Source organism: Zootoca vivipara, chromosome 7, assembly GCF_965207765.1.
Source record: "Zootoca vivipara chromosome 7, rZooViv2.hap1.1, whole genome shotgun sequence".
NCBI lineage: Eukaryota > Metazoa > Chordata > Lepidosauria > Squamata > Lacertidae > Zootoca > Zootoca vivipara.
In genome coordinates, this window is record NC_142590.1 from 45,511,503 (window position 1) to 45,523,622 (window position 12,120).

The following is a 12,120-nucleotide window of genomic DNA, read 5'->3' on the forward strand; positions in this document are numbered from 1 at the left end:
AATGGTCAGAGCTAAAGTGTAATAAAATACAATGTAAGGTGGTAGCTGACATGCTTTGTGATGCAGTGAATACTTGACAAGCTACAGAAAGCATGCCTTTAATTTGTATTTGGCATATGGGTCTTAAGTTGCCCAGATGTGATCTAGATAATTCTTTCAGTGTGTTGGGTTAGGCAGATAATCTTGGAGCTCCTTCTCTATTCTGTTAGCTCTAGAGATCTGGAGTTTTTTTTGTGTGGTGCTGAAAACTCTAGGGCTCTATATTCTTTGGCTGGCTAGGTTGTTGCAAAATTGAGTTAAATGACAGTTATCTGTTTAAGTTGTTCGTGAAAGGCAGAGGTCAGAGATGAAACCTGTTAAGATACAAGATGATCCGTTTTGGCTATAGGCTCCGCTTTATGTGTTTGACCAAGAACCTTCAATATTGTTGGAGGCAGTACTCTGAAGCTGAAAAAGCAGTATATACTATCATATTGGGGGGACAAGCAAAATGGACTCAGGGCAAAGTTAAATAGCAAGAAGTATTAGATATGGCTGAAGTTAAATTATTTATCCTTTCTGTGCTGCATCGATGCCGACATTATCAGCCTGTCTGAATAATGTTTCACCATTTCTGACTTTTGAGGTGTGAATGTATCTGCTTGTTCTTTAGCTATCATAATGCTAGGACTTTGGAAGCTTATGGAAACAGTGCAAACTGGGAACCAACATCCTCCTTCCACTGATTCTGTAGGTACAGATGAGGTCAAACCATCCTCTTGAATTGTGACATCATTTTGCAGCCCCATGAGGTGCTGCATCAGCCACATTTTATGGACCATTTAAACGTTCTAAGTAGTGATCAGGGCCATTCGATTGGGGGGGGGCAATGTATCAATTTTTGGAGCATATGGTAAGTTTCACAACTTGTCTTTATGTGACACACACTCTCAGGTTAAGCTTCTACAATTAGTTTTAATGTCCTCAGAATTCTTTGGCACTTTTCTTCTGTTGTAGTTATGTATGATGTGCAAGCTGTTACATTGAGCAGAAGAAAGATCGTACCTATTGGATGCCGTGAACATTTAGGGTTGCTCAAGGAGCCATGTTCACCCTTATTCTATGCAGCAGGAATCAAGGCAGCCTGAAAGGTCAGCTGGTGTGGCAGCTCACTTTCATTTGGCTGTATTTGTATTGTGCAACATATCTGGCCTTAGAATTGCTGACATTTCTCATGGGACCAAGCAAGCAATGCAGATAGTGGGGGAAGGATGATTACCTTTGACTGACAAGTCAGTCTGAAGTATCATAGTCACAGGTGCAAGATGGATGGATGGAGCTGGCATATAGGAAGTTCTTGGGATGTCAGTGACACGAGGGCAAGGTAACGGGCACAAGCTAAACAGCTAAGGCGGCCAGAGTGAAGAAATACAGCACATTATCACTGTGTATAAATTAGCATACTATATTTGCAGATACTGGGATACTGTACTTCACAGTGGTTTTGCAGTGCTTGGGGGAAAAATGCAGCTTGAAAGGAGATAGCTAAAGTCATCTGCACCCACATTTTGTATGTGTCTTTGCTTTAGATCTCTAGCACGTTAATAGCTTAAGGAAATTTAAAACGACCACGAACCCGCTGGCTTTGTTTCAGGGATAGTGCAGAGGAGGATAGTAATTAATTTCAGCCTCTGTGGCCAAAGTGCAAGATAGTGCTGGCTTGCTGCTTCTGAGGAACCATTGATTTTAGGCTATTGTAAGGGCTCTGGTTCGAAAGCTCTGTTGAGCAAAGAGAGTCTTTGGGTGCCTGACAACCCCCCCCCCCCCGCCACATTTTCTGAGTGTCTCTTGCAAGCAGCCTCAGGCTGCCTGTCTCTTTGTTAGCAGTGTGACAGCAATGTGACACCATGAAAATAATTACTAACAAATCATGGTGGTGACTACAAATAGCTCACCGTCTTCAGAGGGATGTCAAGGAGCATTAGAGCACGATCATAGGAGATGCATGAAGGCTGGGGCTCTTTCTCAGTTCCAGGATACTTGCAGACCTCGCCTTCTTATCACCTTCTTGGTACAACCAGTGTGGGAAATGTCTAAATGGTCAAATAGCTATCGGGCTAAGAGGTACACTAGGATCATAGAGTCACTTGGTGATTGCTATATCACATGGAAGCAGGATGGTTTGGTGAGAGCCTCATGCTAGGTGAATTCCTGAAGGATTCTGTTTCTTCTCTCTCTCTCTAGTGCAACCTTTCCCAACTGGTGCCCTCCGTATGCTTTTAGGCTATAACTCCCATCACCCGCTGTTAACATGGTCAGTGTTGAGGAATGAAGGGAGTTGTCATCCAAAACATCAGGGGGCACCAGGTTGGGAAAGACTGTTCAGGTGACTTTAATTTTGTTTTTAAGAAAGGCAAAACAGGAATGATATGTGTCTGTATATATTCCGAAAAGAGCTGTGAAGATGCTAGAGCCTTTTTTTTTTTGCAAAGAAAAGTTGCAGGAATATGCCATGTGTGGCCAAGGAAAGACTTGAGGGGATGTGGGTGGCCATAGGTTCACATCTGTGTATGTAAAGGTGCACAAACAAATCAAACACCACAAAATCACATTTTATTCTGTGCATTAATCCTGGAGATGCAGATCAGGTCGGTTCACTCTGAAATTCAGAGCAAACCAATTCATTTGGCATCCCTACCCGTGGTAGATGAGGTTCAGTGGTGACGGAATGCAATCACAGTTGTATGGCAAGTTGACTCTTCATATTTGGCATGGCCCATGTACTGCTGAAAGTTCCGTTTTCCCTTTCCTGATGTCCTGTGCTTTGATGGATCTGATTGTGAGGCACTGGCTCTGAGCAGATGATAAATGCATTATATAGAAGAACTGTTGCATATGGAACACAGATGGATATGGGAGATCCCTGCTTTTTCTAGGTCACTCTTGCAGTCAACACTTTTATCCACTTCCCTTCATTTACACAAATTATTATCTGGCCTTTTGCATGTGTACATAACGTTGCTAACATGTTGAGCTGCATGTAGAATGTGAGAATGAGGGGAAGGGTCAAAGGGAGAATTCATTCAGGGAAGCTTAAAACACCCCCCCCCCCAAATTCATGTAATATTTATGGAAGCGCTAGGAGTCAGATGCACTGACCTCTGGGGTCGTGCAGTTAAACAGCTCCTGCCCCCCTCCCTCCCTGCATTCTAATTGCTGCACTTGTCCTTTGGCTCTGGAGGTTTCTCACTGGCAGAACACATGCTAATGGTGACTGTTTCTGGGCGGGGTGTTTTGTCACAGCAAGAACACAGCTCGTCTCACATTGTCTGGGCCCAAATGCCAGAGGTTGCCTGCTGTGAGATTCCAGAACCCAAGAGAAATTTTAAGCTCTGCTGTCACCTGCTGCTTCGCTGGTATTGTGCAGCTTTCTGCTTGGCTCTGTTGCGTTTTTCTGTCATTCTCTTCTTTTAAGAGTGCCTGACTCTTCAGAGGAGAGGGTGCCCATGTTCTGCTTGATTTTTCTGTTTTATCCTATCAGCTTTTTCAAATTGAAGTTAATGTTCACTTTGGGAAGGCATGGGTGATGGGCTGGCAACGTTCTGGTTCTCCAGCATGCTTTGTTAGCTGGAGAGGGAGTTGACAACTTTGGTGGGAAGGAAGTGAGAGATGCTTCATATACATTGGGGTTAGTCAGGCCTTGACAAACAGTTTTTCTCAAAATGTGTTTGCAACCTAATCATCCGTGCAGCTGCCTGTTTGTGTTTGACTTTTTTCTATGACTGTTTTTGATTAACTCTCGTTTGCTTTGGCTTAGTCCCGCCACCCCCACTGAAAATGGACACTGCAAGATAGAGCATCCTTTTTAAAATATCAGCAAGGAGGAGGGGAGTGGCCATAATTCATAGAACACATGTTTGCATGTGAGAGGACCCAGGTATAATCCCTTGCACCTCTGGTTAAAAGCACTCAGAAACCAGGTGATAGAAAAGATCTTTGTCTCAGATCGTGAAGAGCCACTCCTAGTTATAGGAGACAATAGTAAGCTAGATGAATCAAATGTTGGACTCTTGCATAACTCAGCTTTGTATGTTTAAACTTAATGATGCTTATATGTTCAGGAGAGCATGGAACTCTTAATCTCAGGGTTGTGGGTTTGAGCCCCACGTTGGGCAAAAAGATTTCTGCATTGTACAGGGTTGGATTAGAATTAGTTCCTCACGGTCCCTTCCAACTCTACAATTCTATGATTCTATAACTTTTCTGACCATTATGTGACTGCTAACCTTGGCATACTGATGTACCATTTGGTATACTGAAGATCTTATCTCGCTTAAAAATAATAAAAAAGCAAACCTAGCCCTCACAGATGTGAAGAAAGGCTTGAAAACATGTAGGGACTGCTTAGTGAACTCTATTATACAGGAAATGGCATCAAGCAGAATTTCTGGTGGTCAGGTGACAAGACAGTAGTCCCTTGCATAACTGTTATCCATTCTCCGTGATCAGCAGGAGCAGAGTTAAATGATCAAAATTAAGAAAATACATAATGTAGAATGTTTGTCTTGCAGAATATTGCAGATTTTTGGTGCACAGAATGAGTTACCATGGCACTGGCACAGAATTATTGAATCTGTTATGTGCAGCTTATGTATAGTTCTGGAGATCCCGAGTCACAAGGTGGTTAGGCTGGCCTCGACCAGGACCAGGGCCTTCTCAGTACTGGCCCCGACCTGGTGGAACGCTCTGTCTCAGGAGACTAGGGCCCTGCGGGATTTGTCATCTTTTCGTAGGGCCTGCAAGACAGAGCTGTTCTGCTTGGCCTTTGGACTGACGCAGTCTGACCCGGGTTACCCTCCCCTAAGGTTTTAACTTATAATGGTTTTATCTTACTTGTAGATTTCTAATTTTAAAATTGAATTTTAACATTGTATTAATCTGCATTTTAATTGAATTGTTTCTTTTATACTTGTGTTGATATTTTTGCTGTTAGCCGCCCTGAGCCCGGTCTTGACTGGGAAGGGCGGGGTATAAATAAAATTATTACGGTATTATTATTATTATTATTATTATTATTATTAAGTGCAAGAGCTGGGTGCAAGACTGTTGCTCTGTGTCATGCTTTGCATGCAGGTTCAACCCTCAGTATTTCCAGAGATGGCTGGGAAAACCCTCTTCCGAAATTCTGGACAGTTGTTCCCAGCCATTGTAGACAGTACTGAGCTAGATGGACCAATGGTCTGACTCTGTGTAAGTCAACTTTCTAGGTTCATAAGTTGGCGTTCTGCATTACAGGAAAGATTTGTCTTATTTCATGTTATTTACATCCTGCTTTTCTGCATAAAAATTTATTCACAGTGGTGTACAAAATAAGCAATAAAAGTAAAACAACAAAGTGAATTAAGATAAGTCAGTAAAAGCAGGCAATAAAAAGCTGCAGTAGAGACAGGATAAAACAATTTTTAAAACTGTAGTAAAAGAAAAAGAAAAGCACACACATAGGAGTAAATCCCTGTTATCTATTTCCTAATAACTTTAACTGTTTTAAAAAATGTAAAATTCAAGTCATCCTGCTTATGAAGGAAAGCTTATTCTGAGGCATACTAGACATTGCAACTAGGAGCCATTGGGAGCCTTATCTTCCAAAAATTTGCTTGAACCCTTCCAAGCCTTCCAAGATGGTTACCATTGCTACATCTTGTGGTAGCAAATTCAGTTGCTTAACTATGCATTGTGCGAAGAGGTTCTTCCTTTTGCTTTTCCTGAATCCTGCAACTCTGATCCTCTGAAAGTTTGCTGAATCCACTTTAGTGGAATAATTATAGAAACATTCAGAGACTTACGTTGCACTCCTAACCCTGGCTGTTGCCTGGTGAGGCTTTATAGGAGTGCTGAGGACACAGTTGGGTTTGCATCCTTGCAACACATGCTGACTTGGATGGGTGGTAGAGGTGGAAGGAAGATTGCAAAGCTGTCATGTAATGGCAGTGGGGCTGGCCCCCAGAACATCCCACTGGAGGACGTTTTGCTGGCTGCCACCAGCGGGGAACCCAAGGGCAGAAGCAGAAGCTCTGTACTGGTGGAGATCAGCAGGACTAGATAGAGAGATGCCTTTGCTCAATTCACTCACACACGCTCGCCCCATCCCACCCCAACCTGGCCAAAAGGAGTTTGAATTGCTGTTAATCCCATGTTGTACAAAGAACCTTTAATGTCTGTTCTGAATGGGAAAAGGTAAAAATTCAGTCCCTGTAGAGCCGGGGTAGCCAATGTGGTGTTCTGAGCCAGGATGTCCAATGGTTAAAGTTGATGGGAATTATACTCCAACAATATCTGGAGCATACCATGTTGGCTACCCCTGCTGCAGATAGTCCATATCTCACGCTACTACTTGTATCCTTGACCTCTTATTTTTGTGTATTGTGCTTGTTGTTTTAACTAGAACTCCAGGCACATTTACAATGTAGATGCAAAGACGACCCTTAAAATAGAGGAAAGCAGTCATTAGCAAATATGCTGTAAGTAGAAGTTAAGAAGCAATATCCACAATTGTATATATGAGTTGTTTTACTTTACTTTATTTGATCTAATTATGAGTAAAGGGATTACTTTTGCATTAGATATTATTTGGGTTTTTTATCATTATTTGTAAATAAGGATTTATAATGATTTGTATGATTTGTTTATGTTTTGAGTTGTTTCGATTTGTTTTGTTATGATTTGAATTCCAATAAAGTTTATTATTTTTTTTAAAAAAAGAAGAAGCAATATGCAGTTCATGTCAATAGGTCTTTGAATTAGGTATTTCTGTTTCGGTGTACATCAAACTTTTGTGTGTGGAGTTTATACTGGAAATGGTTACCTTCCTGGATAGTGTTGTGGAGGGAGAGCTAGGCTTGTACATCAAAACTGCTCAGATCAGCACCTGTGGCCCTAAAACTTTGCTTCTGTCTGCTCCAGCTATGCTCTTTTCCTCCTCCTTTCTTACTACCGGTATAATGTATCTATCTTGTTACTAACGGAGCACGGGTGCATTTTTGCTGCTGGTCAGCCCTCATTAATATTTAGAGGTGACAGGTTGACATTTGCAGGCAAAACTTTCATTGACCTTCACGTTGTGCTCTAAGGCTGTTGCCATTAATGGCTTTTCAGATTGAGGGCTTACAAAGAGATGGGGGATGTGAGGAATGCTTGTAAAGTTAGAAGTGTGGCGCTCATGAGCCGGGGAGTTGAGACTAGACGATTTATGTGTGAGGGAACCTGAGCAGACTGAGGTGGTGACTTTCTTGTTGCATTAGTAAATTTCTGGGCATCATCTGGATCTATGGCCACTTGAGGAATTCCAGGGCAAGAAGCTAAATTGGTCTTTGACTGTTTGCTCAGGTGACTTTTTCCACTGTAGAACTTTGAGAGAAAGAGGCAACTCCAGTCGACCCTTCAGAAGCAAAAATTCATCAGCTTCTATTGACAGTAGAAGAGCTATATGCTGTGCCTTTCCATTTTCTTTTTCTCATGTTTCTGCTTCATGCACACTGATGTGTGAGGCTGACATGCATCGTATAGTTTGGCTATGCTGTGACACATTTGAGGGCAGAAAAAGGGGAGATCTGTCTCATGTTGGTCTGAAAATTGAGTGCTGCATTAATCCCAGCACTTCCAAGCTAGAATATTTCATCCTGATGCTGTCACTTGCAAATGTGAACCACAGCCACCCCTCTGGCTGTTTGGATGCTACCAAGATGACTCAAAAAAGTAATTAAGTCTATTGTGGGGAAACAGGAGCATAGTAAGTGTTCTTTGTGGAAGGCATTTAGGTGACTTTGCAGAGCTTTGAAGCTCATTTACTGCAATTCAGAAGAGCACAAAACTGACTTTTTATCACATTTTCAGCAAGCTATTAAGTCCTGCACTAAGCTTGGAAATAATAGGAAATATGTTGTACAGTGGCAGTTGTAACACACAACCTAGAGTGGTGGTGATCTGCCACAGGACATTTTAGATTTTCTCCATTTGTATGAGGGCTAGAAACTTGCTTTTAAAACAACTACTGTAACATCAGATTATCAGGACTCTGAATTCAGGGCCGAATTCTCAATTTGGCAAATGCTTAACGTAGACAGCATTGGATACCATGTGTTCTGCTCCAGTGGTGTAGAGTCCAAGAAGGCTTGGATGTTTTAGGTGCCTGCAATTTGTTCTCTCCCTTTGAGTCCACTGGAGGATCATGTGATGACACTCAGAATGGCACCCACTCTGAGAGGCCTTGAGAAGATCCTCTGTTGGTAGACCAGGAAAGGGACCTTCAGGGCTGGCAAAGGGGGGCACTTTTCGCTCTCATTATTGTTTGTTTAATGATAGATCTGCTTTGTTCTCTGAGGAGTTGATGTCCTGCTCCAGGTCAGAGCTTGGCACAACATCATGCACTTACTAGTGAGCACTTCCTCTCCTCTGCAGTAGATTCATTCTTTTTTCTTTGTTTTCTTAAAAGCTGCATCTAATATTTCTATGTATCAGTTGGTTATACTAGGCAAAGCATGTCTTTCTCACTGGCTATTTTCCATTACCATCCAAAGACTTGTCCTGGGGTAAGACGGTGCCACCTGTAAATTGAAGTGATGAATTATTATTGCATTAAGGAATAGCAGTACATTTGAGTAGCACATGCTTCTTGCATTGTTAGGCTTTCTGGGTTTCTATAGACATCTACATACTGTTAGGTCTGAGTACACGAATGGCCATGGTTTTTGTTCTCTTACTTTATAGTGCATCTAAAAAAATGGTATAAGGGATGTATGACTTTCCTCTAAAGTGTGAGGAAGAGGTTGTGTCACTGCTTTCGTGTTTACCTTCACATACTTTATAAGCAATTTGGCAGATTTCCTGAAGCATCTTTACTGCAGCACATTGGTGCTTTAAATATATAAGTAAATAAAAATAGAACATGGTGTAATTTCATTCAAACGTTATCTTCAGACCACAAAGCAGCAGTTCTCAGTGTTGTCCCCTTCCTTCTACCACCTCCACGACCTCCCTTCCTTCTACCACCCATGCGGAAAGGCCTTTACTGAAGCAGTGGTGACAAAGCTTTCTGTATATTTTCAGAACATGACAGCATATGAGGTTCTATTAATGCCTCCTGACTGGGTCTATAAATATCAAGATTTAATGTTCCCCATATCTTTTCCAAAGGAGGAGACTTTTTAAAAAGCCAGCTCGGTATCAATGAATCCAGCATGTAGGAAATGGCCCTATTTTCTTGGGCTTCTGACTTTCTGAACCCAGAAGCAGATGGACATTAACCGCCTCTGATTAGTTGGGAGAGTTGTACATTAATTTTTTATACACTAGGACCACCTGAGTGACTGAATTCAATTACAGGCTCCCTCCTTTTCTCGTTGCCCCCCCCTCTCCCCCTGTGTTATTAATGTGGCTCCTCCATAGCAGAAACCGAGGGACCTGTTGAAATGAGAAACCCTTATTTCTTAGCGTGACCCACTGGATAATTAGGGTTAAATTGATATGCTATCACATTGGTGACACATTTTATCTGCCTCTGTTTGTACAAGAGGATACAATGGTGGAGGAAGGACCAATTTGTGCCCTTCTCTCGCTAACCAGACTGAGATAAAAGGTGTCACTAGGACGATAACGTCCTCGCCTTGCGCTCCTTTATTGTTGCTCAATTTGCTATTTTTTTCTAAATCCTGTTCTTTCATTCTTTCAATACCCTTGGCCATATTTTAGCTCCATGCCATTGCATAATGATGCCCTGCTAAATGTGTGTGCGCTATCTGCAACTCTGGCTGACAGCCCTGCCTGATAACCAAATTCCTGTCCATCCATCACTAGCTGCCTCTCCTCAACTTAAGGAAAGCGATAACCAAAGCATGGCTGTTTATCACCGCCAAGCTGGGCTCTTCTTTCCTGGTTGAAAGAAAGGAGAGTTGGCTTCAAAGGAGGAAAGAGGGTTGCATGATTTTGTCTCCATCTGCGTGTCATTCTCCTCTGCAGCCCGTCAGACTGCCCTGTGTGTTTTAGAAGCCTTCCCTCACATTATGCTGGGCCAGAATTTGACACAAATCTTTTTAGTTTTTAAATTTAATTTTCTTACTCGTATAGCTCTGGGAGGAAAATTAAAATGTGCAGGAGTGAAATATAAGAAGAGTGAATAGGATGTTCAGTGAATAGGATGTTTCTCTTTCATGGCTAGCAGGATATATAAAATTCGGATTCTTTAGACACATATTTAGGTTGCAGCTGAACTTTTTTTCCCTACTGCAGAACATAATGTAGGAATTTAGAATACACAGTGGCAAATGAAGCCTGTCCTTTAAGCCATCCAGGCCTCAAAAGAGAAGCTCTTCCTACCAATGAAAGTCATGCTGGAGATAGTGAAGAGCTAGTCTATTTGTTTTTGGGTTGAATATATTTGTGTAGTTCTTTTATTATTGCAAACAAAGATGATAGAGATAAGAGCCCTGCTGGACCAAACCCAAGGCCTGTCTGGTCAGCATTTCCTGTAGTGGCCAACCAAACACTGGGAAGTCTTCAAGGACAACATGAGGACAAGACCCCTCTTGTGCAGTCTGAACAATGGAGACCTACCATCACAACCAGGAGAGCTTTTGCAGCCCTGTATTTAAACTTTTCAAAGAGCAATGATATTTCTCAGCTCTTTAACATTTTCCTTCTGAGGGAACAGATATTTTCCAGTGAAACGAGTCACTTAGCCGGCACCTCATCAAGGTTTATTTTATTTAGAGGTTATTTTGGGATATTTATTTCTTTTCTATACCAAGTTTCTTTTGGAATATTTAAATCTATTATTTGTCTTTGAGGAATTATTAGTTGAGTTTTTTCACCTTACCTATATCTTGTTTCAGGGAATTACCACGGCACAGTTTTGTTTTTACGCTGGTTATACCCTTCCGTGATTGTCTTTTTTGCCTTTTTCTTTAAACTGTGAAGCTGTACTTACAAAGGCAGTCTGGATTCACATGTATGAGTTTAGAAGGCAATAGTTTGATAGCTCATACTTTTTAGTATTTTTATTTGAAAAGGAAAAATAACAAAATTGTGTGTACTTTAAGATAAGGATAACTTGGACCCTTACAAAACTTCAGTTTGGAAGCAGTTTGCCCCAGAACTCTTGTGTTTATGTCAAAGTATAGCATGTGTGTATGGGAAGGTGTTATTGAGGTCTAGATGTGGACAGTAGGTGAAAGTCTTGTTTCTAGATCCATTGAATTGTGCTCCCTTAGAGGCAACACTATGAACACCAGGGAACCTGCACTGCACTGCCCTGTCCAACCCCTTCTTTCTTTGTAGGAGTTTACAGCAAAGTGCTGGGTACAAAGTGCATGCCTAATTTGCATATCCAATTGCTTGGATTGCAGTAATTACCATGTGTAAATGGATCTATTAATCACTTATTTAATTAATTTTGGGTCTTTCCTGTGTTCGCCTAATTCATACCCCATCCAGCATTCAGGGCGTCTCTAAAAATCTTTAGCAAAGCATTAATAAGCATTATGACCTGTTAACTACCCCATATCAATCAAATTGATTGGGAACAAATGAATCTACATTCCAAGATAATGGACACAATGCCTATTCTTTGCCCTTCCAGTAGCAGAAGGGGGGAATTGTGGGGCTTAGGACATGCCTACTGTCTGGGGGACACAAGTTCTTACTATGGTAGAGATTGTAGAGCTACGATATAGCCCTTAGTTCCCTAGCCAATTTTGCCAATGTATTGACAACTCTATTGCTGATAACTTTCTGATCACTGTTGTTACAGCAGAATAGAAATGTGAGGGTGGATTGTGATCTCCTAGGTATGTCTTGGCTGTTTGCCACATGTTCTGTGTGCCTAGTTCTGGTAATCTTGGCATCTGTGGGTCCAGCTGCAACACTGGCATAATTTATGGGTGCATAGTTTGGCAAAGACAATGCCTTGTTGTGCCATCCATCTATTACAGCTTGAGTTCATTAGAACATTAAATATTGGTTAAAATATTTGTATACCACTATTCTTAAAAAAAAATCAAAGCCGGTTTACAACAGCCATACATATATATATAATAAAACCATGTAAACATTTAAAATTGGATACAATCAACTAATTATACAGAAACATAC

The 12,120-nt window shown here is 41.4% G+C and overlaps 1 protein-coding gene across 2 annotated transcripts in view; it reads left to right on the top strand.

Moving 5' to 3' along the window:
* Positions 1-12,120, top strand: part of ERI3 (ERI1 exoribonuclease family member 3) — a 189,114-nt gene that overhangs the window by 48,438 nt on the left and 128,556 nt on the right. The gene's annotated exons all lie outside the window — the stretch shown is intronic.